This window comes from Cataglyphis hispanica, chromosome 3 (genome assembly GCF_021464435.1).
Source record: "Cataglyphis hispanica isolate Lineage 1 chromosome 3, ULB_Chis1_1.0, whole genome shotgun sequence".
Taxonomy (NCBI): domain Eukaryota; kingdom Metazoa; phylum Arthropoda; class Insecta; order Hymenoptera; family Formicidae; genus Cataglyphis; species Cataglyphis hispanica.
In genome coordinates this window covers 6,674,322-6,701,427 of record NC_065956.1, presented here as the reverse complement: position 1 = coordinate 6,701,427, position 27,106 = coordinate 6,674,322, and the positions used below count along the sequence as shown (strand labels likewise).

General features: G+C 42.2%; 1 long non-coding RNA gene across 1 annotated transcript in view; it reads left to right on the top strand.

The window, feature by feature from the left end:
- The window catches only part of LOC126848197 (uncharacterized), a 174,124-nt gene that overhangs the window by 89,095 nt on the left and 57,923 nt on the right, over positions 1 to 27,106 (top strand). The window contains exon 3 of the long non-coding RNA XR_007687216.1: positions 2,313 to 2,442. This is a non-coding gene — a long non-coding RNA (uncharacterized LOC126848197). The remainder of the gene's footprint in view (positions 1 to 2,312; positions 2,443 to 27,106) is intronic.

The window sequence follows — 27,106 nt, the reverse complement described above, 5'->3', positions numbered from 1 at the left end:
ATCCACGTTGTTTTTGATGCGTGCGTGCGAGTCAACAAACACCGGAGAGCTGTTAAGCGAGCCTGCTGCGCTACTAGGCGGATAGTGATCGACAAACAACCGTGTGTCGGCTTTAAAAAGCGCTCGCGGCGTGTATACACTTTGTCGGGAGTAATGAAATATCGGTGAGTTTTCGATTTTCTTATTTTCTGCCGCGGCTGTCGATTAGCATTCATCTTTGGATCTCGCTGCGCCACGCTTGTTTTCCAATTTACGTTTTACTTTCCGCAGATGTAGCGTATGAAAAAAATATATGTTTGTCACTAACCTCATTCGGATATTGCTTGTTGGAATAATCATGGAAATGATTCTCTTTTTGTGAACCTAGATTTTAATTGATTCACGATACGCAAAAAATAGAATTTTAAATGTTGATTATATATTTTGAGAAGAAAGGAAATTTTAATTATGAAACCATTTATATTAGATTTTATATTAGAAACTATGAATTATACTTTTTTCTTCCTTGATACTCTTACCTCTTATCAGACACTTTAGTAAAGCGAGAAGCTATGTTCCGCCGCACACGTGGAACATCATTTCCGTTCACAAAAGACGCGCCGCCGGCAATCTGTGGAATCTCTTGGTCGAATAAAACTGATAATACAAGAAAGATTCGTCGAGGCAACCATCACCCGAGGGCGCAAGATGCTGCCGCTGACAATAATCTCGTTGTAAACATTTCGTAACAATATAATTGCTTGTTCGAAGTCAGGCGTGCGCCGATCTCTCCCTTCCGCACCCTCCCAGAATCCTCTTGTTCTTTCGCGTGCCTCGCGGAGAGAGAAGCGCTGGGGGTCCTTTTAAATTGGCGACTTTTTCGGTCAACAATCGACCCTTCCGGAAGGTCGATAGCGACCGCCACGTCCCGTCTCGCTCGCTCGGTTCTCGGCCTGCGAACAACCCCATAGACACCCTACGGCTACGCTATAATGGTCACGAACTGCAAGGGCTGAAAGGAAGCCGCCCTCGAACGCATCTATGTACATATACCTATGTATAGCGGAGAGAGAAATATACTATATGTATGTATGCGTCTGCGAATAGAATTTGGCTTCCACCCGGGGCCTTCAAAGGAACTCTCGGATCCGAGTGGTTTAAGGTGAGATTTCGCATTTCCCGGGCTTTTTTTTCCGCCGATGCTCCCCCATTTTTGCGGCCGACGACGCACCTCTCAAAGGGAAGACCTTGTTTGCGACAAATGTATACGCGACTGACTTCGAAATCCGCTCTCCGGTGGCAGGGGAGACAATGTCGATCCTTCAAACGGAGAAACGTTACCTGTCTACCCGCCTGCTCGTAATTACGCGCCGGATCAGCAGCGATGAGGATACGCTTGGTTTTTACGCGCCGTTGGCGTCGAGTACACATAAGGGGGAGTGCATGTCGCTGAGTTCGCGGTATTTCATTCATGCATAACTCATCTACCATTGTAGAATCATTTAAGACAGATAATTTTCGACTTTTAGTCGATTAAAAAATGCAAATTCGTGAAGATTAAAATCGTCACAAATAAAAAATGATTAATATAATCTTATGACATAACGCATATATAATATGTAAAAGTAAGAAAATATTTATTAGAAATCTTATCGAAAAGGCATGTTTTGTGATTATCCCTATGAATGCGTTTATATATATTTAATATAAATATTGATTTCTCTCTTTTCACACACATCATTTGTGTTGCAATTCGTAACATAACAGCGGTTGCGTGTAATCGCGAGATTTTTATCATTTGCGTATGTATGACCCGCACGCTTGCTGTCGATTTTTGACAGATGGAAGATGGCCTCGACAGAGCAGCACGTGTTACCAGCACGTGCGTATTTGAGGGTGCGAAAGTAAATTTCGATTAACTGCACTGTCATGCGTACATCGTGATACTCTTGTGTCGGATGGGATAACTATCACTACAGTTATATTCACTATTTTGATGCGTGCGATGACTCATTAATTTCTATTTGCCTTGTATTTTTCATGTTCGCATAAGTGTGATATAATAAAGATAGCACAACACAATCGTCGTCCATTAATTGAAAAGTGAAACAAAGAAATTAATCAAATTTATGGTCATTAATATTTTTAAATAAGTAAAATAAAATTTATGTAATGCATCAGAAATTAATGCATGAAATGGAATGAGTCTACTTTGATTTCTTCTGTCATTATAAAAATCTTATTATTTTATATTTGCAATAGTAATATTTTTGTAGGGAATACGACAAATTAATTCATTTATTCACATGCAATGTATTATTTTTCTTTTACAGAAAAAAAATTATTTCCATTTCTCAACCATCGTCGTCATCTAAAAACAGAAGATCCCTCTCTCGATTGCTCTTCTCTTTGACGTCTCGTCACAGCTCGTGAATTAATGCGAACGTCTTTATCGTCGTGCCGGTAAGTTGGAGTTTGATCAATATACATATATATTATCTCACTCTCCGTTTTTTTTTCTCCCCTTATATCTTTTTCCGTCTCTTCGCGGACTCGCAAAGCACGTACGTGTAACATCAGAATTCCAGAATTTAAATCTCCCCGGAGAAGTGAGGTCACTCTGATAGCCACTCTATTCTCTCTCTGCTTATCCCCCTCCCCCTTTTTCTCCTCGTATTACTTTTAAACTTCCGACGATATATTACGCGAGAAACGGGCAGCGGTCAGTTTCTGCATGGATATCGCGCACGGACAGCGGGCGCTCCCTATAAAATACGTCCGAGCCATTAATCCCGAATAGAAGGAAAATATTCAGACGCGGCGCACTCTGAACGACCACGGCGCACATAGCCTTAATATGAATACAAAAGCAATATAATTCTATGCCTCTATTATTTATCGTTGTCGTTGGTCACCGCGTTTGCGGATGCGCAAAAACATTTCGAGTGGCACTGCGAGTCGCGCTGCGATGCGTTTCGAGTGCGTCAGAGGGCCGTTTGTGAACGCCCTGCCGATGACGTTATCGGGAATTGTAAAAGGGATTAACACCTTGCGCGCGCGCGCGCGCAACCGTCAATCGTTCTCTTTTTTTTTCCTCGTTTTTCTTTTTTTTTCTTTTTTTTTTATCGGAGCCACACCGCCATCGACGCAGCGAACGGAAAACAAACGCAGGAACCCGTTCAATCGGCTGCCGATGTGTTTATCCATTTTTCTCGGTCTTCCGCTGTATTTTGTACGCGTTTTATCGCCCGTCCGTTACATCAAAGCCTCGGAAAATTGTGCGACCGAGTACCTACACTGTTGTCAATACATACGGCCTTGTTTTCTTGCCACAGATTATTTTTTCCCGAGTTTAAAGTTATTCATTTTCAAACTGCTGTGAATCAAATTTTGAAACATGGATAAAAAATATTTAAATAAGATATCTATAAAATAATTTAAAAAAATGTTTCTATAATAACAACAATTTCACAGATTAAAGGCATTTAATGTTTTACGTGAGATCTATTAAACTTAAAATCTCGAATATCGTATAGATGAAATATAACTTGCGTCAGTTTTTTTATTCGCTACATTTTCAGCTTAACAATCCGTGAGACGAAGATGTCTCCGCATAATTTGTCGTACAAAGGATCTGTCAGCGCATTTTTGCGACGATTATACGCAGACCCTCTAAGACATTAACGTCGACTCTCCTAGCGTGGAACGACATCGTTCCCGATAGAGTATCGGCATTATCGCGTCAGATCGGGGGTCATAACCATCCCGAAGTATTGTCGTTTACCGATTTTCGTCAGCGGTTATTTCAGACTAGCCGCCGCTATTGACACCATTTTCTTGGTGTAATTACTGGAAAGGCTGCTCGGTGATTTCGTCGCCTCCTCACCCTTAGTCTCATTCCTCCTCTCATCCGTTGCCATAAGCATGAGGCGAGCTATATCCACGAGGGTGTTGAAGATAACTAATCCCTGTTACCGTCGGCGTTTACGTTTTACGTTGATTGCGTCAACCCTTCCCCCTCGGCCAAGTGTCGTTGGACAGGTCGTCACACTTATCTCCCGCAGAGAGCGGGGGCGGCTTTTCCGTGCTTTTAGCTTTGGATATCCACGCACTCTGGCAGCACTAGTCCCGGGGATTGTCGGGGATGCTATGCTTGTTAACAACATTGTTAATTTCAGCTCCGGGATCATCGCTTTAACGCCCGACTCTCTGATTAGACGTCTCGCTCTCGCGGCTTGATTAGAATTGGCAAATCCAACCGACCGTCGCTTTGCCTGATGAGGCGACAATGGGCGCCGTTAGTTGCTAGCAATTGTAATACGTAATTGCATGATTCGGCTCGCCTATGCGCGGAACGCGCATTTGCGAATAGCGTGGCGGCGATAAAGTGGTTGTAGATCGCGAATATAAAGCTTGGTCCTCGGCTATAAATCGCGATGTGTAATACTGTGTAAAGCTGATCAGTTTAACACGGAGAATATCCAGAAATTGTCGAATTATAGTTTATTTATATGACGTATATTTTAAATATCTTGCTGCAATTTTTATTTTGCACAACATTGATGTTAGATTAATTTTTTTATAATTATTGGAAATATAAAATATGTTTATAATTATAATTAAAAATATATATATATATATTATTAAAAAATAAATGTATAAATTTATTATACATAATCGCAAAATTATCATTGTTAATTATAATATTCTTGTAACTCTACATGTTGAAGGATCGGATACATAATGAAATTTGACTTGCATGCTAGCGATTTCGGAAATTGAGACTACTTAATAATAATAATCCTGTCTTTGACCTCTTTTTCTCCGTAAATTACGGCGCCACTTAATCATCGATCAGGAAACCGGGCGCTTTGTTCTCGGGCTGCCCCAGGCTACCACCAGGTATCCTCGACATTGCGTGTACGCAGATCGACACACGTCTGCCCGAAGGGCGAGCCTGTTCCTGTCACCAGTGTCCAGGCTAATTACGATTTCCATGCTCGAGTAAATTAATAAACTCCGTTAGCCGCCTGCGTGTGTGTCCTCGACACGTCGGCGGATCGAACGCGATCGTTCATGCGCGGCTTAGAAAAATCAGCTCTCTGTATAATCGGACGATCGGTCACGTGGCGGTACTAGTGCGTCCAACGCATTATTGGCAAGGGTAGTGATTGTGACAGTATGCAAATTGTCTCATCAATTTCTGTATTACATAATTGTTTCATATGCTATACGTATATAATATGTAAATATATTTCATGTCTTATATTTCACATACATTAATTTAATTATAAGAGAATTCGAAGAAAAAGATATATTTTAAATCATACAAAAATTTTGATCTATTTCTAGAAAAAGAAGAACTTTGATTTTTTAACATACACATGTTGGATTACTGAATCAAAAATTTATTGCAGTGAAATTTTACTCGATTTATTTAGTAATATGATTATTAATTATTTTTGGACGAAATTTAATTTAAATTTGTTGAAATATAATTTTATTCTATCTATTTCAACGATTACGAAGAATAAATTATTTTTATATATAATGCCAAGTGAGTGATTTATGTAGACAATAACGTGCATTAAGAGTAACATTTAATCTTCACTTATTCGCATGCGGTATATGTCTGAGTCAATCATGCTGACGCGATTACTTAGTGGTCCTTCTCCGCTAATGACGAGCCATTAATTGGACAGCAATTAATCCAGGGGAGGGAGAATCGTATATATATATATATATATATATATATATATATATATATATATATATATACGCGCAACATAACGTTATAAATGACACATCATTGCGCCCCGAGGACGATCCATTAAGCTTTTTCTTAAGCACCGTCATTAGTTCTAACGCCCGCCTTTATCAGGACTCTTCTTTTTGTCTTCGTATTACCGCGCCTCCCATTAAATCGTCCGAAAATCCGTTTCATTTCAGAAGACAGTATTTCTGTGTCACCAACTTCGGAAATGTACTATATCTTCGTTCACAGATATCTTGCATTTTTTATTTGCCGCATTTAACGAGAATCCATTTTTTTTTATAATACGGAGTAATATATGAGACATCTCTGAAAGAGAGAATGTAAATTTTTTTGGTATTTTGCAATAATCTTAATTTGTAATACTTTGTATTATTCAAATAATTTGATATTTTTTACATATATATATATATTTTAACACATATCAATTATTATTTATATTTCTGTATAATATCTTCATTCTATGAATACAATACATACAACGTAACTACGTCATTTCTCGAAGCAGCACAGAGTGTATGTTTTCTCTAAATTGTATGCCGAGCTCTTCTATGAGACATATACTACGCGTGACACTATGCAATACGAGCGTGCCATCTCACAAAGCGACAATATACATTTTCTCGGCGCAGCTCCTTTTTCGCTCTCTGCTTCGAGCTTCATCCTGCGGAAAATACTGTTTTCCCGGCGCATCCCAACCGGTTCCCGGAAAATGCGTTTCTCTTCTTATCGTCTTTTTTTCGTCGCCTCTTCGAGAAACTTGCGTTGTTCTATTTGAAACTCAAACTATATCCACGACTTAGATAGATAGATAGGTGGAAAGCGAGAGAGAGACTCTCGCTAAAGGCGGAGCCCGCGCGACAATCCTTTCAAATCCTTTTAAGCCCATTCTTCTAATTTTATGCTCGCCAGCGCGGATGCGTCTTTTACGAGTGTCTCGAGGCATTCGAGCCCCATCAAATCTACGGGAGTCATCTTTTTCGCCGGCACGTACTGTCACGCGGATTTATTTCCTCCATAAGTGAATTACAGAAAATATGTCGCCCCCGTGCGCCGTCGTTGCCCTTTTTTCCCCCAGTTTTTGCCATCATACGAGCCCCACTATATCGCGGAAGGAAACAGTTGTTCCCTTATTGTCTCTACCGAGCGTAATTGGGCGATTAAATTTCGTTACGGATAGTGAATTGCAGTATGTCTCCTGCAATAATCTATAAATATATATATATAATTATATGACTCTTTATTTCGACATTGATTTCGAGAATGTACAGTATATTTTATATTAAGATATACATAAAAAATTGTTTGCAACAGTTTATGATATGTAATCACATCGGACTTTATTTCGCAGCAAATGCGTCGTCGTAACAAGGTAACGCGGAAATGGATCGGTTACACATTCGCGCGTATCGTTTTTTAGGAGGGGCCCTTGGTCGGAATTATTAAATATTGATATGTGCGCGATATCGCGTAATTTCAACTCGCTCCACCGTGTTGGTGTGTCAAATGTAATTCGTGGCAAAATTCGGTTACGCTCTCGTGCTGTTCATTTCGAAACGACAGTACGATTTAAGTGTAATTTAGCAAGTAATGCGAATGAAATTTTCATCCGCGTCGGTCGGAAACGCGGCCGGCTCATAGCGTTTTAATAGCGGCTTGTTTTACGTTCCGCTTTTCATACAGCGTCGCGCGCAAGCATCACGCCGGATTTTCCCGGCGAATGAAACCGTCATTAGTTTGCATCAAGGTGCGCTCTCACGCTCTCACGTCGCAGGACTCGGTCAGGATTAGGTCGCCTTTATTGGATTTTCCGAGTTTTTCCAGCGGCTCGGTAAATCCTATCTTCTGCCTAACGATGATTCGATATACTGTCCGTCTCTCCTCAGCTGCGCGAGCTGGCCACAATCGGGTTACCATAATATTTTTGCGATTATCCCAAATTTCATTCACACAAGAATCCTTCTGTAATTTCGAAATTCCACGTATGGTTTTTCTCGAATAAGAGTACGCGGTGACATATGATAACGATGTCTGGCGAGCTTATTCGTCTAACGTAACATGAAATTCATCGAAATTCATAAAATACAAGTTTATTAAAATTATTCTTTGTATTTGTATCGCTGATCATTCGAGCATCGTGACAATATTGACATTAGAAAAATTACGTTCTATAAATTTAATTGCAATGAAAAAAGGATTGAATAAAAAATAAGATTAACTATTTATATTTATATATTTAAATACAAATTTATAATTTTTAATGTTAATACCTTTATAATAAAAAAGCAATCGCAACTAAAGAGAGATTAGATGCAGCACCGATTATACCCGAAAAGATTTTCACCCTGCTGTTTGCGAATTTTCTAATCCTGACCCTTTCAGTGAAAAAATCAATAGATGAGATGTACACGAACGCGATACCGCAAATACGATAATGATCCCCGATAATGATTCAGGGTTGCGCGACGGTTTTAAACATTTTCACACGACGGAGCGCCGACGCCGACGCCGTTTTGAATTCCTCGAGGGATGATCGCGCTTTGATGAGGGTGAGAACGCCCCGGGGGTTAACTCGTATTTCACGTGAGGCTTGTTGTCGGGTGATAGGCATTAAAATGGCGAACGGCGCGCATCGATCAAAGCCCTGACAGATTTTAGATTGCTCTCGCGCGATTCGACGCATCGTGCCTACGTTGTTTCGACGTTTTCGCGGCCGCGCGAGACTTCATACCGCGGAGAAATTCTCCACGGGTAGAAAAAAAAAAGAGAAAGAGAGAGAGAGAGAGAGAGAGAGAGAGAAAACGAGAAAGCAACGTGAACGCGTATGACGGATCGTTATGGGATGGAGCGACTATTTAAATCGCGAATGATCCGAAATCGTTATGCGCTCGTTCGCGATCCGCTAGATGAAACTGTCACGATACGTTAAGCGACTGCCGACGCGACAGACGCAAAAGCATCGCGTCGAGCCGTTCTCCGGTAAAACTGCAGTTCCAAACGGCCGTAAAAATCACCGGGTTCGTTTTTGATTTTGCTCTCGACAATACGAACGCGACCTGTCGGACCGTTTGCCGTTTTGCACGGGCTGATTGCTGAATTTATCTCCAGCCGAGTATCGAGCGGAAATTTTATTGCTACCAAGCTTATATGAAGTCAAGTATTTATTAAGGTCAGTCGCGTCTTTTTTGTATTATTACATACAATTTAACATGAAATTATAAATATTACATACGATATCTTGATTTATTGCAAAATAAAAACAGACTATTAAAATGCATATTTCTAGTAGATTTATAGCTGAAAAAGAAAATTAAAATTTTCTATCATGATATTTTTTTCATCGATAGTTACAATCAGATCCCGATTACGTGTATGCTGTCATAGATTTAAAATAACACGCGAATGCACGTGAATAGAATTTAGCAGTAGCGATGGAAATAGACGGCTTCGATAGCCGATCCAACGATTTTGGTATTTGCTCCTTCCAGACGACCGGACGTTGTCAGGCTGGTTGAGGGGTCCGGATGGTATGCTATTATCATGCGTGACTATTGTCGGACAGCGAGAGAGTTACCTCGGTCCTTTGAGCGAGACCGATATGAGCATATTTGAACTCACGCACACGCGGCTGGTCCGCTCGACATCAACGCGCTCTGGCATCCAAGCTACGAGGTGTTTGAATTTAATCAACTTGCTCATGCGTTCGAGATGCGACCGTCGCGTGTGTGAACTCGCACTCAAAGCCCGATTAACATCAAATACCATTATGGCGATTATTGGCCGCGAACTTGGATTTTGTGAAGAAGAGAATGAATAAGAATGAATGATACTTCGCTTGCAAGTCACTATCAAATCGTCGAATCATTACAAAAATTTTAAGCATAAAATTTCTTTTTATATTTCTTTTTAAAATTAATTTAAAAATTTGTGTAATCGACATATTGGATAATTTTTATTATGTATAATAAAAAGACAGAACACATTTCTTTGTTAGCAAATCTTAGATTGTATCTGTGTGTGTGCGATCCGAATTTAACTAATTAACATCTCTCTTGTGCGCACAGTCGAATCTCGCCGGCGATTTAATTTTTCATTGCCAGACACGGCGATCGCGGCGCGAATTAAAAGTCTCGCTTTCCGTCTCCCCTAAGGAAGTACGGCGCGCAGTGACAGATAAGCTTTTTCTATCTTTGGTCCATTGTCGGAGAGCTGTAGCGGAAACATTGACTGATCGGCGAGACACCCTTGGAATATATAATTACCAACCTCCCTCGGTCGGGATTGTCAACCTCCGCCGCTGTTCTTCTGCGACCCGCCATGTACGAGCTGCTGGTCGCTATCACACCCCACTAATAGGGGATGACTGTAGTGTGACGTCACCAAAACGAACGAGGAGAGAACGTGGCGGGGTGGGAAGGAGCGAGAGGAGCCGCGTGATTGATTGGCCCATTCAAATGCTTATGAACGCTCGCTCGGAGGAGAGTCAGAAGTTCGTTGGTAGCTGATTGCTCTCCGGCAACCTACACCGGCAGGACCGATCAGTCTTTTGATTGTCATACGCGAAGATAAATAAATTATTGTCCAAGCATGTCGATCCTAATCGAACGCGGTTAGCGGCCGACATACGTCATCTCAGTCCGGGCACAAAGAAGACGTTTAAGTCACTAAACAATCGTTGGAACGATAAATTATAGTCTCGTCTTACGATATCATGCATCTAGGAGATGGCCGCGAGCATCATCATAACGATAACTTTGTCTGACCGATCGTATGTGGTATCATTTGTTATCATTCGATTTATTATTAAACATCTCAATTGTATTTTTTTATGTAAACACGTGTGTAATAATCGTATATTTTTAATAATATTCTTTGGACACGTTCTGGATACGCATTTAGAAGCATATGCGTATATTAATTTATCAGTAAACTAAAAGCAGAGAAACATTTAATTCATTTCTGTCCTTTGCTCGGCTAACTCAATGTGCAGTATTAATGAGGATAGATATCACTTATAAATAATTTCCGATCATTATAACGTTTCCTCTAATGGGCTCGCGTTTTCCTGTAGATAGGCAACGTTTAAATTAATTATTTTTAACACTTTCCAAGCGCCTAAAGACATGCCGTAACCACTATTGTAAAAAATGATGCGCGAAAATTTCGGACGATTATTTCCGCGGGCTCGCAATTGTTCATCAACGTTGATCGACCGCGCAAACTGTTGTTTTTTTTTTCCGCGAGCATACGGGATGCTTTGATTAATTAATCCATCTCGCGGAATCGGAACGAGGCAGCGACACGCAGCGAGTGCATGGAATTTTGGTTTTGAATGCATATTGGTGGCACCAAATGGCGAGAAAGGGGCGCAGAGTTTGAAGCTTCCATGAGGGGAAATCAATATTTCGTGTCGGCGGATTGACATGAAATATTTTCCGACATTAGTGCTTATTACGTGCGGCTCGAATAGGTCTAACCGGCCGCGGGAAATGGAAGAATCTCGTTCCCGCTCGAATATTCGTGCGCCCGCTCTTTTTTGGAACCGGAGTTTTATCTCTCGCCCATTTATCTCACCTCCGGGGGTATTCTCCTGGCTTATATCCTTCCGATTTTAAATAGGACGATGGTGTATATATTCAAGAAGAATTACATCAATCTTTTACAAATTTAAACGAGAAATTACATTTTTTTTATATGGCATGTCTTTATAATATAATAGGACTTTTATTTTTTTTTTAATACATTAACAATTACGATAAATTAATGTGTATGGATTTTACGATATTTATTTTATTTTAATGTTAATGTTAACGTCTTGAATCTCCAAATTACTTCGGTGCTTTCCACTTACTTAATTTTATCATCAAGGAAATCTAGCGATGTGTTTTGCCGTCCGACGATCGAGCAAATATGAGCGCATCTTATCGATTTTCTGGACCCTGCAGCATCACGAGACCGGTAATCCATCTAATCCTTCAGACGGCATTTCAGGAAAGGTTTTTTTTTTCCTCCATCCTCTTCCGGACACTTCATAGACAGAGCGCGTGAGGTTTCCCCGTATAATTGTGTCGACGGGAAAAATCGAACCGACGACAGCAAATACTCCCCTCTATATATATATATATATATATATATATATATATATATATATATGCCATGCATTTTTTCCCCAACTGCATAAAAAGATACGATGGACATTAAGCGATTTTCGCGACGCGTCCAATGGACGATGATCCGCGAACGATGGGCGAAGGATTCACGGGAGCGTGAATGATCGAGGGCTGTGCGCGATTCGCGAACGTGTCCACGCTATTATTTCGAAATTTGGTTATGCGATTCGCCTTTTTCTCTCCCCCTCTCTCACTCGAAGAGAAAGACATATCCCGTTATTTACTTCGGTAATCTCATATAACGGATCACACGCTCCGCGTCTTACTTTCTTTCCGTCTCTCCGGGGGTTGATACGAATTTACTTAGAGGGCTGATTTTCCCACCAGTAGTTTTCTGTCCTGACTGACCGGTCATTTGTCCGGAACTTTATCGCACCCCAGAGACTGAACGAAGGAATAGTGGCTTGTACCCGATGTCAGATGCATTTCCAAGCGCTTGTCCTTTCTTCGAATACCTTGGAGAGAACAACAAAGAACAAGGGACGAAAGAACCGTGACGGTGATGACTTTAAACTTGACGTAAACGAATGTTCAAAGCGTAATTTATGTTAAAATAAATTTTACCACTCAAAATGCTTCTTTTTTTAATTTGACGTTCAAATAGATCAAGACAATCAGTTTCTAAGTCAAAGTGTAAACATTTATTTATCTCCGCTCTACTTTATATAACTTTGCATAAGTAGTCACGCAATTATTGTCATCTACGTAATATAATCTAGATTCTACATAGAGAAGCTTTTATTTATTTGCCATGAAATTTCGACAACCGAGGGTAGCATCCATGGTAAATAGGTGTTAATGCCGGCCATCCTCAACGGCGGGGTGCCCCCAGAGCTCGAAGTGTACCCTGCGACGAGGTTGTAAAAGATGGCCATCAGGGCGGACAATGTATTAAGTACCAGAGGGACACCATTCACGAGGGATTACCTTAAACGCACAACCAGTTCCCATTGTCTAAACTGATGGCCCAATCTAACTCCCGGCGCACTAACTGAATTCGCCATGCTGAAGGAGTTATCTTGACCGATTGGACATCGGCGTTTGTTCGCGCGCACACATCTCTCGTCACGAGATCTCGAGATCTCGGTGCCAGACTTGGCAGACGAGCACTGGATTAATTACGTTCGGTGAATTGATCGAGAGGCGATTTTCTTATCGTCGGATTATAAGCAGAGAATTATTCTACATAGCAATTTACAGTTCAGTAAGTCTTTATCGGAGATATTAATTATGAAATTTCAGCTACTCTTACACGCGTTATACAATCTCGAAAAAGGTCGCTTGATCATTAAATAATTACGCGCGCTCGATTGGATGGTCGTTTGCGCTTCGCGCATACAACATTCCTCCTTTGGTCTATTGAATTCGAATTCGCCGGGCGAATCTAATCAAACATTTATGCTAAATCACGAAACAATCCGCATGGAATCAGCAAATAAAAGGGCCGGTTGCCCCATTTCGCCGCCGCTCTTAAAGCCCTCGCCTGGTCATTTGACTCTCCTATTTACTCGTCCTCGGATGGACAAAAAGTTGATGGACATTCCGCGCCGGACAAAAGGCTCTGAATTGAACCCGGAGCGAAAGAGAAAGATAGAGAGACAGAGAAAGAGAGAACGAGCGGTATGTAAATTCTTAGGGTGGGTCAGACGAAAACGCTTGCTAGCTTTAGGGCGAGTTTGCATACGCCGAGCATTTGCGGCGATAACCACCTTCCGCCTAAATTCTCCTGATTGCCGTCGTTTATTAAGATTAACTTTTCTCGGTGTAATCTCGGTTGTTGAAGTGCTTCTCTTCCCAGCGTTGTAGTAGCTTCTTCGGTGATGTAGCCATTGTGCGATCTACCGTTAAACTATAACGTGAACGAGAACCGAATTATCGTAACGCTTGTGCATATCGATGTTCAACGAGCGGCAACGTTTTGCGTTAATGAAAAAATGATTATTCGCAAAGACGGCAGAGTTTTACGAGCGCGCGTGGAAATAGTGCGCGCTATACGTCGGTATAAAGTGTATTACCGAATGAGCGCAAAAAGTAAGTCCGCGGCTCTATTCCTACGGCTAGAATTAAGCGTTGTAAAGGCTGTTGTAATGACTAGTTTTATGCGTACTTGTGTTGCGAGGCACTCCGAGCACTTCTTGCATCATTAACAGGTAATAAGAAAATTGTGCGCGAGTAACCGTACAGCCGGCGTGACCGGGAGTAACAATTAAGTTCTGACATTATTATTTCCCCTCTCTCTCTCTCTTTCTCTTCTCTTAGCGCGACACGTCAGGATGTGCACGCACACGCCGAGTTACGGGGGAGCTACGTAAGCATTAGCCGCTCGTTTCGTAGACTCGCATGTCTTCCGAGAAGCTTAAGATACGTATACTTGTCAAGATAATTATCGCACACACGTATCGTTGCCTTACAATTAGTACATGCAACGTTAGCTTTTTTTTCTTCGATGATTATGCCGTATGCGTACACTGCAAGTACGTATTGAATGCCGATTTTCTGCTCGTGAATTTTAAGCTAACTGTATATATATATATATATATATGATCTCTATAGAACGATCGTTTTTTTTTTTTCTGAAGTTAACGCGATATACATGGGCTTCAAGAATAGCGAGAAAATTAAAAGTGTTCTTTTTTTTTTCTTCTTAGCGAAAGTAGAGGTAACGTAAATGTATTTCAATTATACAAGCTACTCCGCGCATCGGCATTAAAAATTTATATTTTTCATTCCCGCTCTCACCGCTAATTAGCATCGTACATGTATTTTGCCGCGATCAAATTTAATTACAGCTTCGAAGTTTGTTATGCACTCTTTCCACGAGAGGAAGCGATCGCCGCTCGACCCTCCTAATCTGGGAAGTCACCCCGTTATATAATACAACGGTTGATTACATCGGGCGTAGTCGCTCACACCCCCGCCGGCAGAAGTGGAGTCCGCGCGTCATTTATCAAACTCGATGCCACACCCGACCTCCTCTCGCTCCGGTTACTCTGTCTCTCTCTCTCTCTCTCTCTCTCTCTCTCTTGTCTATATATCCGCGACATAAACGTGATTTTCGCATCGCGATTGGTATTACCCGCCAGACTCGACGACGAGGATCGATCTGCCAAACGACACACAACGGCGAGGAACGAGAGAGCGGAGGATTCTTCCTCGAAACATCATCATTTTACTTCCGTGCGTATTCGTCGTGCTCGGAATTTGCACGCGCGAGATACGACAATCGATCTCCGAGTGGCGTGATACATCGTGAGACGGAGGAAATGGAGATTTCATATGTGGGATGCGCTCGTCTCGATTTGCCCGAATTCCGGGGAAGATGATATATTTCTTTGATAATAAAGATAAGATTAGATAAATATACATGTCGTATTTTTTCTTGGATTATTCGAAAATAAAAAAAAAAAAATGAGAAATATAATAGATACAAATAATTTGTCGACACAATTTTATATGCAATCAAATCGTTGCGAAATATATGAAGCATCCCCGAGGATTAAGTCAAAGTCAAGTCATGACGCGGTTATTAATCACGAGGATAACAGTTGGAGCTATATACGCTGAAAGCGTTTCCAAATGTTTCGATTCTTCATATGAATCCCTCCCCTCCAATGATATAATAACAAATCCGATTAAGAATTCCCGAATACAAGTTGAATCATTCTCCGTCACAATCTGTTTATTATCCAAATTAAACCTGGATGCAATATCGAGAGATATTATACCATATATACACTTTATATTTCGCAATGTAGAAATTCATGAAAAAAATTTCTCCCAGAGCTAATACAGTAGATGCCTCTTCAGTTTTTTTTTATTTGACAGAGCGCGTTTAATAGTCCGAATGGGAGCGGATTGAAAATTGCGCGGTAAAGCTTTAAAAAGTACGAAACCGATTATCGCGATTGCAGCGATTGCATTGTTCTCTACCGGCTCGCCGGAAATCTCTTTCTCTCTCTCTCTCTCTCTCTCTCAGAATACATGGGAGTTTTTGCCGAGGCCGAAGTTCGTAAGCGCATGAAACGACAGAGCTGCGCATCCGAATGCGTTTTAGCGCGGATCAAATGCATTACGCGTATTGCGCGCGGAGACCGCAGGCATACACGGAGCTTATAGGCTGCATGCGGAAAGGATTACCGTTCGCCGGGGAAATTATTGGCGCGGCGCGCCACGAAGAACCTAAACCGGCCGCGACAGCGATTACCCCGCCGTCGTCGAAACGGTTTAAACTGTCATTACCTGTCGATCAAAGAAAGCGGCCCTTCCCCTCTTCCCTCTCTTACCCTTCCTTTCCCCGCCGCGGATCGATGACCGCTCTCGTACGTCAGATTTGCGGGCAACAATGGGCCGCGCGCGTAACGATCCCTTATCGGGGCTTAATAACGACTCCGCGCTGGATTTCGGTTCCGAAGTTTGGGAAATTACGCCGCTACATTTGATTGCATCCCGCGTACGTAAACAGTACCGTAAGCGGCGCCTGTGCACTTTGCTACGCATGCAAATTGCACGCTGTGTATTATCTTCACTCAGCTTCCTCGTAAAAGCGAAAAGTCCTCGTCGACTTTCGAATCAAGAAATATTTCATCTACTTAGGATTTATTGATTTTAAATTTTATTACACATAAAATCACAGATTGTTGTATTTTTAATAATTTTATTTATAATTTAATTATATTTTATTTCGGCGAAGGAGAGAAAAGAATGTCGACGCTATTTGAAATATTGTAAATTCAAGAAAAGAACACGCATTTGTTAAAGATATTAAATGTACTATTCTTTCTTTTCCCAATTTTTTGCCGCGAATGATTTATTTCTTCGGCTCGCGACACAGTTTGTTAACGGTTAGAGGTCATTCTTAAAGAAGTCAGGCACGAGAGAAGGGAGTAAAAAGCGGCGAGGAGCAGTTTCATCGTAAAAATTGGTGAGCTCTCAACAGGGAGGAACCTCAAATGCCCTCGGGGAGGTGCTAAAATCTGGGGCATAAACACTGACCGCGACATAAAGTGAGTCCCGAAGTATCGAATCGCCGCTTCCTTCCCTTTCTCCGTCTCTTTCTCTCTTTCTTGCCCATTCCTCCGGCCGCATAAATCACCGTCGCCTTCGTATTTATATTCATAGGCGCGTTGAGGAAGATTGAAGAGCCGTGGGACCGCTGGGAGTTGCTCGTAAAATCCGTTAGATTGTAAAATATTGTTGCGACGAACCGAAAGGCCGACCGACCAACTGTCTTCCGGCGAATACGGAAGGTTACTAGGAGAACTTCGTCATTACAGCGGCGATCGCGTCGTCGGAAGCGCTTTCTCTCTTCAACATTGTGTATATATTAAATTACAGGGCTCAAGGTAATAACCTAATGATTTATCACGGCGTGTGATTGCGAGCGAAATGTGAAAAGCATCAATTGCTCGTAACGATGACAGTATATCGTATTAAGTCGCTATTCTCTTCTTCTTGCTTAATCAACGTAATTGCATATGTGAAACTGCGACGAACTGAATTTAATCGTACAAATAACCGCTGGTATACCTCGATTTCTCGTGAATTATAACGGATAATAGTTGCCTTTGAGACCGTGGCCACGATGTTCTTTCTATATTTCTCATGGTTAGCGACAATAACGTGGAAAAGATAATTGGCTAAAAGCTATAAAGACTGTTTGGCACGTCCTGCGGTACACCGCTGCATTTCTCCTCGGTATAGGCCGTAAATATTTACCGCCGTCTCGTGCGGTAACGATATTTGACATACGATCTAGGAGGTCGATTACGGCGAAAAAGTGTCGTCCGCGGTCTTGCGTCACCGAAACTCGCCGTTTAGTGTAATAACATTCGCGGTGCTTAGGCGACGAGCGGGTGGTGTGACTCGCTCGTCGTTTAGCTCGTAACCGCAGACTCGTAAGTAACGCTCGTCGTCTGGCGGAAGTCTACGAGCACAACGTCGATGAGTAATGCGACGTGAACGGCCAGTTATTAATCATCACTATGCGAACCCCCGAGTCGCGCCGCTATTTAACGGATGCATCTTCCGACACGCGAGGATATCGCTTGAATATCGATCGCGTCTTCCGTTTAAAGCAAGCGTTCGTCTAAACGCTCAATTGTGCGTCGTGATATTTTTTTATCATCTGTAATTTTATTTTTTATCGATTTCTTCTCATTTTACGATCAACAATCTCGAATAAAATCAGAAATAATGTAGAACGTTATAAAATTAAATATAAAACTTTCCTTTATATTTACGCGACAACTTTCCTTTATTTAGAAACTTTCCCCAATGATACCTCACGAAGAGCGCTCTAAATTAGATATAGATTTCACGTCGATTGCGTAAACGCGCGTTAGTAGTTGCCCAAGCGAGGCATCTTATCGTAATTGTTGATTTTGAATTATGGATCGGTTTGCTAACCTTTCACATTCGCAAATATCACATTAACTTGAGTACTGCTCCGAGGCATCGAGACTACCTTGATTAAGCGGTTTCCCGGCATTGTACCGCTCCGATACCTCCTCCGTATCATATAATCAGGTGGATGGCAACGTGGTGTATACGTATGTACCTTAAGCGTGGTAGACGTCGCGCGAGAGATATCGCATCGACGTTTACAGACGTATATTAGACGTACGCAATTGGGACACGGGAGCGAGGAGAAACGTCAATCCATTAACCCTTCCCCTCCGTCAATTCTCTCTCCGTCTATTATCCCGCTAACAATGTTAATCACGTATCGAAATTAGCTTGCCCTCGCGCACCGTACGTTCGTCGTTGATGAAATAGCGTTCTCGGATAAAGGAAAAGGCCGCTCTAAATTCAGCGGGCACGTGTTTAGTGAACCTTTATCGTCGCTCGAAACCGAAGCTCGAGGCCACGCTATGAGTGCCGACACGCCGCTCGAACGTAATTAACGCAATATGGCGCTTTATTTATATCGCGTATATACATTACGTGTCTCACGATATATCTCCCTCCCTCTTCTCGCAATGCTCGCGTATATAATATATACAACCGGGGTGTTCTCTCCGAGAGAGCGTAGACATCGGCACGTGTTACCGGGAGGGTTCGATCCTCCCTTCATCGTCATCCTCCTCCTCGTCCTCCTCCTCCTCCTCCTCCTCCTCACCGACGACACCCGGTCGACCGTAAGGCAGTCGGGATGGTAGGGCTTGACAGTGACAGATGACCGCTGTCCAGAGTCCAATACGTATACCCATTGGACTGGTCGACAGTCCATAGTATTCGGGAAGCACCTACGTAACATTCCCGGGGTATCGAGCGTTGCGTGCGCGTACGCACCACGTGCGTACTATAATGCTGGTAATTCGACGTTACAACAGCCGCGGATACACCGCGAAATGTCACGTACGTATCTTTCGATGATCCAGGTCGCACCATTCATCGCGGTTGACATTTTAACCCCTCTGCCCTCCGTGGCAGAGAGAGAGCGCCAAATGTTAGCGTTCTTTATGAAACGCGATGAGCTTTTCAGACAGAGAAAGAGAGAGAAAGGGAGAGGGAAAAACCATCGGCTCATCGCGGATCACGAGTCACGTTCCGTCGAATGGATCCGGGCTATTCATGATGTCCGATGGTATTTTGAAGGGCTCGCTATGGCATGGTTATAATACCCGTGGCTTAATGGATATTTCCCGGAAAAAGCGCTATGACGCGCGCGCGCGTGAATTGAAATTCGCATGGCGAAACCATTTTCGTTCTTGATTAAATGTATTATCCCCGGCGTTCGCGCGCGCGCGTACGTAATGAAACACGACATAGCTGCGTAGCTGCGAAGTTTCGATTTTGTCGTATCCGCGCCTCCATTATGCGCATGTGTGACAGATATATTTTTCAGCTGGTGACAGTAAAAAAGCATTACCCGCGAATAATAGATACATGTATGCACTGTCACGCCATTGGTTTCTTCAATCGGTTAACAAGGATATGCTTTCGATTTTTAATTTGTTTCGTCTTGAAAAATGTTATGCAAATTAATGTATTTGCGAAAAATAGCGGAAAAAAGCATTAAGCCGCTGTCGATTTTTATAAATTTTTTCTTTTACGCGATTGATTTTCGTAATTGTTTGACATAGATATGCCATTATCGCTACAGAGAAAATGTCTATCACATATATTGTATATAAATATTTAAAAAAAAAATACTTATCTCACGATATATTTCTAGCTCATTATTTTTGCAACGAGAAATAATTGTGACAAAATGGGAAAACTTTGTATCTGCTTGGAGGGGACACTCTGTATACATATATCGTTACCATTAGCGGGAGAATACGGTCGATCGTTTGCACTCGTGTGTAAGTAGCCACGATTACTCTGCCGGAAACAATCGCGACACTCCATTCCGCGCGGGGCTAATCAATCAAATCCAAGCCGGACGCGAAACTTTTCCACGGGGTATCAGCCTGCGGATCCGGGCTTATCCTTCCTCCGTAGAATCCGACCCCTCCTGTCCGTGTGTATCTGCCGGGGATGATACCCGAACTCGAACTCGGAATTCCTCACGGCACTCTAGCGACCCTTGACTAATTACCGGGGGATGACTGGCATCTTCTCTCACTTATCTCTATAGCCTGCTCCCTTTCAATCGAATTACTTTTTCTAGGTATTTACTGGCGCGGCCCCAATTTTTTGGCTAATTGACTAGACCGTGGCTCCTGCGAGAGGTGGACAGGATCGAGATGCGAGACGGAGTGCAACGGTACATTTGTCTTGTCACCTCAGACAGATTGAATTCGTAGATACTTCTCTTCGAGAAGTAATCGTTAGACACTCAAGATCCTGCCGTTGCTGTTCCGTTAATTTTTTCTTCGAGTAATCGGAAATAATCCGTCAAAAGGGCCGGGGGAAAATACGCAGAAGTTTCATATGACATTTTTTTTTCTCGTACAAATATGTCTCCATTTTAGACTTGCTATTTAATTGCAATGTTGCAAGAATTTGCATTATTCTTTCTTTATACTGCCCTCTCGCGCAGCTGCGGATAGCGAAATGTATTTTACGGTCGCGTGTTAGCGATTCTCGTTGTAAAGTGCCTTTTTATGCCGACTGCCGAAATTGCCCTTAACCGCAGATCTTGTTCGCAGCCAGGGCGCGTTCCTTCCTGCCGCTTTATCCTTCGAGGACTTTCAATTTAGCGTTTTACGATTGTTGATAATAAGGGTGAGGAGGACCCAGGTGGTGAGTTTCGTAGCCGTACGCTCCGCCGGGCATCCCCCGAGTAACGACGACCTCGCGCGACGCGGCATCGAAGGGCCTTTTGTAAACAGCCCTAATGCTTGGTTACGACTTTGGTGCGCGTCTCGTCGGTACGCGGCCGCCTCGCCGAGCGTTCTTTATGATATTGCTGGATTAGACTGAAATATTTCACACTTGGAGATATCTTCCGTGCTTACGTTTTATGACAATGCCCGTCTCGCTTCCTTCCTTCCTTCCTTCCTACCCGCGAACTGTCGTAAACGTACTAACTAGATGCGCTCTCGTCTCGCGAGATTCTGTCTGCCGCGATAGCGCTTCGGCTCTTCGGCTAATCTTTATTCGCAATTACATCTCCATTTGATGAAACTACCGCGCAAGTTTCGGCGCTCACGTTTTCTCGCGTATAATTTTATTATGCTATTGTTCCACATAACTTTATCTTCTTTTTAATTTATAACAATAGTTAATTATTGGAAGTGTTTTTTTATTCATATTCATTATTAAATGAAAACATGCAGCTCGTATCATTTCCAAAATGAACTAATTTATATTTTGATATTATTTTACTTATTTATCTTAGTTTATTATTTATATATTTGTCCTATAATGTGTTAATATGTCATAATATTGCTAATTTACCGTACCCTGGAGAAATGGAACATGTCAACGTATCTGCTACCTTGAAACGCGATAATAAGCAGACGAGTCGCATTTGATTGCTAGCGGAAACCGAGGCGTGGTACGATAGTGTAGTGATATGAATAATTGCGGTGACAACGAGGATAAATAATACATCGACCGACGTTATCTGCCGGCGATGAGTTACGGCTGCGCGAAACTTAGCCGCGAGCGAAGCAGCAAGTTGACGCTTCAAGGGGTAGATCTTAATCTTTGGTTGGAACTGTGAAATGAGGGATCGTCTCGAGGTGACGAGGTCGAATTCCGACGAAAATCATCCGTTAGCCTTCCAATCTGATCTTGTCGCGTATGTAATAAAGTGGAAAAGGGGACTCTCGGCTCACTTATTGATTAATCTCCTTATGATGATTTTTAGAGAACGAATATACATGATATTATAACAAAAATATTTTTTATAATTATATCTGTGCGTTTAAGTATCATATTTTTGTTGAGAGAAAAGAAAGAGTTGTGACAGCAACCGTCAAAATAATCTCGTTAAAATTTTATGCGCTGCATCTCGTTCAATCGACGCACCGTACGTCGTATTTTTTTTTTTCCTCCATTTTCGACCTAAGCGGCATAAAAATGGTGTAATTTGATTGTCAAGCACTAGCCTCTTAGGGACGAAAATACGGTTTCGACGCGACCGGTCTCGTCGAACATCTATACGAGTGTTTTCGGGGTAGGATTTGAAAAATGCCGAATCCAATTTCCCTGATGATGTCCCCTAGGGAGCGAGGGGCCGCCCTCGCTACCTAGTCCTCGACCCGATGCGTTTTCGTCGCTTTCGCGCACCACTCTTATCCCCCCGCCGCAGTCAGCTGCTGAAAACAAATAGGGTAAGAGATAACTCGTTTCCATGACCGCTACGGCGATCGAGCTTTCTTACGTCTACCCTCTAAATTTAGAAAATTAACAGCTTGTCTGTGAAAGGGAGAGATCGTGTTACAGTCTTTCGATGCAAGAAGCTCGTATTTCCCGTCGTGAAAGGTTCGTCGGTTACAAATATAGCTGTCGAATGTAATAAACGGCTACACAAAACGTAATGTTTTATTCTTAACTAAATACCACGGTCGTTCTCTTGTAAAACACGTGTTTAGGGCGGAATGTTTATATACACATATTTAAAAAAATGCCTCGAATATATACATGTATACATATGCAATGAATTATTAATAAAATTAAATAGGAAGAACAATTTGTGTATCTGTATTAATTATTTTGCAACATTCGCGATGTAGCAGTCAGAGAACATTTCTATTCCGTGCGTCAGTAGCCGCGCAATCAGCCAGCGGAATGTTGATAACTAATGCACGCTACAAATCGACTCTACCGATCACGAAAGGGACCTCGGCACGACACTACACGGCTTCGATATTGTGATAGCTTGCCATTATACGTACAACATACATTGCCACCATCAGCTCCGCCCGTATAATTACGGTAAACGATCTCCGACTCGCTCTCATCGTGCTACGATATACCGTATAATCGTAAGGTCGCGAAATTATATCAACAAACCATTTGCACGTATCTTTCGAAATCGCTTGGCAGTGCGTGCGTTGCAGCGAAACGCTGAATTAATACCGCGACTGTTATCGGATTGCAGATCTGCTCGCGACCAAGGAACTTCACCGAGCGTGAAAGTCAGTCATTATCGCGGCGATTGAAATATTCCATGGACACGTTCCGTCTCCGTTGCGATCGAACGCAACGTTATAAACGCTCGGCTTCTCGCTTACATGTGTAAGGGCAAAGAGAAACTTGGAACATTGCTACGAGGCAGATTAATTAACGACAGCGTGTTTAACGAGGTAACAGTACCCGTCGTCATTGGCCTTTTGCAGTTACGCACGGCGATCGTTTTGGAAGTCGCGCTAATTAAGACTCGCGCCGTAATATCTCGGGATGCGCTCCGTTTCGCTATTTCGTCGGTTTAAAGCTCGCCGGAACTTGCGAGCTTGCGGATTTGGGGAAGAGGGAGGGAGGGGGTGAGAGGGAATCTAGCGTTTCTCCGTGCTCGTCGAAATGGGCTCGTTTCAGCAGCGAACTGCGCAAGATATATCGCAGCACATCCTGCCCGCAGGAATAATCCTTGCGGCACTCGCAGGAATTGCGTGACATTAAACTCCGTCCGTGAACTTAGCTCAGGGCCCAAGAGACGAACAATGAGGTGACAAATATCTTAGTCTATCGCAGCAACCCCTGCGGCGACTGCTTCGTTTACTTAAGCCGGACATTGGTAACTTTGGGGTAGAGAGATACGATACCATGGACGATGAAATATTTGAATCTAGAGCTTAATTAATATGAGGCGATTAAAATTGACTGGAATAGAATAGAATAGAATTCTCGATTAAGTTTTACTTCTTTTAAAATGTAAATCGTATTTTTTAATTTTCATTTTATCTATTATACATTTTTCTTGATTTTCTTATTTTACATTGTTCCAAATTATATATTAGTTTTAATAATATTAATCTATTTATTAAAAAGAATATTTTTATGCCTATTTTAAAAGACATCAAATAATTTAATTATCTATTTTTTTCGGGTTTTTTTTTATTCGATCTTGCTTTAACTTGTCTTATATTGTTTTTATATAAAGCAAATACATTTATGATTAAAATGGATAGTTTTATGTGTGCTTTAAAGATGACAAGATACCAAATGATTTTCTATGATGCTCTAACTTGTAATATCTTCAACTCTGTTCAACATGTGTTTTATCAACGTAACCAACAGTTTGAAAACAGCGATCGTTTCCTTGACGTCGATTCATCTTGATTGACAACATCAGCGTATCGTCTCGCGGAATACTATCTTCGACACGTGTCAGGGACGCGTGACTGGAGCCGGCAATCACCATAGAAACGGCGACGCGTATAGTCGACGAAAGACAAAGAGATGCGCTGGCGATGGCGTGACGAGGGCTCGGCGACGTTCATAAATAGCAATATCTGTCGGTTATCGAGGAGAGGCACGGTTCGGTAACGAGCCATCAGCGAGCCAGAGCCACATGGGTCCCCGATAATCCCGGGAAAAGGGGTTACCGAATACTCCCTGCCCCCTCATCCCGCAGAATGATTTGCGAAAATTTGAATCCCGCCGCCTCTCTGGCTTCCACTCTTCGATTGGAGAGGAGAGACTCGTTCTCTCGGGTTCCCCGTCGGCCTGCCTCCATTTATCCGACCATTTTCCGTCTCTCGTTCTGACTTGACAGCCAAAATCTACCCGCGCGCCTTCTCGCCCCCCTTCATCTATCTCTTTATACGAGGCCTCTTCTCCCCTCTTCTAATGATTTTCGGAAGACGATGTCTTCAATCGTCGTGCGCCGCGACTTAAGCCGTAGGAGCGACACGATGTTAATTAGAACGGCGTCTCGAGGCGCCGGGCACGGCCCCGCGGGAGAAGAGACTTAGTGACTTGACTTGATTTCGAGGTTTTAGGCTAGATTTGAATTAGGGGTGGCTGCTTGCCTGCCTGCTTGTGTCGGTGATGCGAGAGGCGCCGTAAGGCCAGAAGCAACCGTCGCCGCCAAATCCCTAGGAAGTTAGCGTGGATTACAGGGCGCATCCATCACTCGTTTCTTTCGTCCTCCGATGGTGGCAAGCCAAAGTTGCGCGGGATATTATTGTCCGTAATGCGCGTGACGCGGCGCTTGCAGATCTTCCTGAACTTGCCCTTCTTCACGCTTTGCTTAGAAGATCGTTACCTTAATGCGGGATGCATACCTAATGTATTTTATTGCAATAATTTTGGAAACATTAAGAGCAGGATATTTGCTAAAACAATATTAACGAGCGGTTACTAAAGTTTACAATATAATCTCAGTTATAGTTACAAGTAATATAGTACAAGTTTGCAATTGAAGTTAATATTCAATTATGTAATTATTTTATTATAATAAAGATTATTGAATAATTATTTTATTTTTGTTTTTATAAAAACGTTATGTTATGCTGTAATTAATCTTTTTTAAAGTTCTAGTTATATCCGCGTTCCACTTTTAAATAAAGAGTAAAAGCTAATGATATAAAATTTTAGAGATTTCTAAAATATATTAACTAATATTTTTTACACGTACTTTTAATACACAATATCCTTTGCTTAAGAATTTAATTAAAACTGTTTTATATCGCGAATATCGTCCACGAAGATACGTAAGAGAGAATGCGAGGATTAAAATCATAGCCGAGCTCTTGGGCGTTGTTGAGTAGACTGCAATAAACTGGATATCATATCTAGACATTGCCTGAAAGTTTAAGAAAGTGTCGGAACTTTTCCCGGGATATTGCCCGGAACCTTTCGAGATTTTAGAATTTCACCAAGTTTCGGCGACCGAGCGTGAAGTAACGACTTTCTTGCAGGAATAATATTGTCTCCAGCTCGCGCTTTCTGGCTCAGAGAGACAGCGGGGGGAGCCGATCGAAAAGCCTAGCGTACAAATGCGAGAGCTTTGATCTTCTCTCGTATTGCCGACAGAGATTCACGCCCTGCTTGTAGAAACGATGCTCGGCTAATTGTTTCGTTCTGAAACTACGGCGGCTATTGTATGACGACGACTGATGTCGTCAACCCCCGTAAGGCCACGGTACGTAAAGCTTGATCTCCTTTTAAAAAGGCATTAAACCCGATCGCGCTTAGAGGGGCGCGATCGCGGAATAATATCTCATAATTAAAGCGAGGCCCGTGGCGGAGACGAGTATCAGTCAGACTTAGCGAGACGATCTGTCAAGTCGCGCCACGAAAAGTCCGGGCTGGAAAATCTCAACCCTTTTACGCACGGTCACGTGACTTGACAGGCAAGGGGACTTTCGGCACGTGGCCCAGACTTGTGTTTTAGATACGCGTGTCAAGTTCCGAAATGTAACCTTCGTCTTTACTCCGTTCTTTTCTCTCCGTGTTTTCTCTCCCTTCGTCTCTTTTTTCCTCGATTTGTTATTTTTTTCAACACCAAACTGCCACCTGCAGACGAAGGCGTGGCTGTCGTCGTATTATTCGTTTACCGCGACGATTAACCGCAAACATGCTAGCTAAATTAGGAAAACTCGTTTAAATTAACGTGAGACTTTTAATTGTGCATTAATTTTATCGTTTTTATAAAAAGAGAGCATAAAGCTCTTTACGATTTACTGACGCATTATTATATATCATGTGTGTTTGAGTCTTCCTTCTTTTTGCAATCAATTTGCTAAAACATTCTTCATTCAACTTGAGTAACTCGAATATTGCCCTTTGTCGAAGTTACGACCGCTATAATACCATAGAAGGATGTACGAGGCACGAAGAAAGA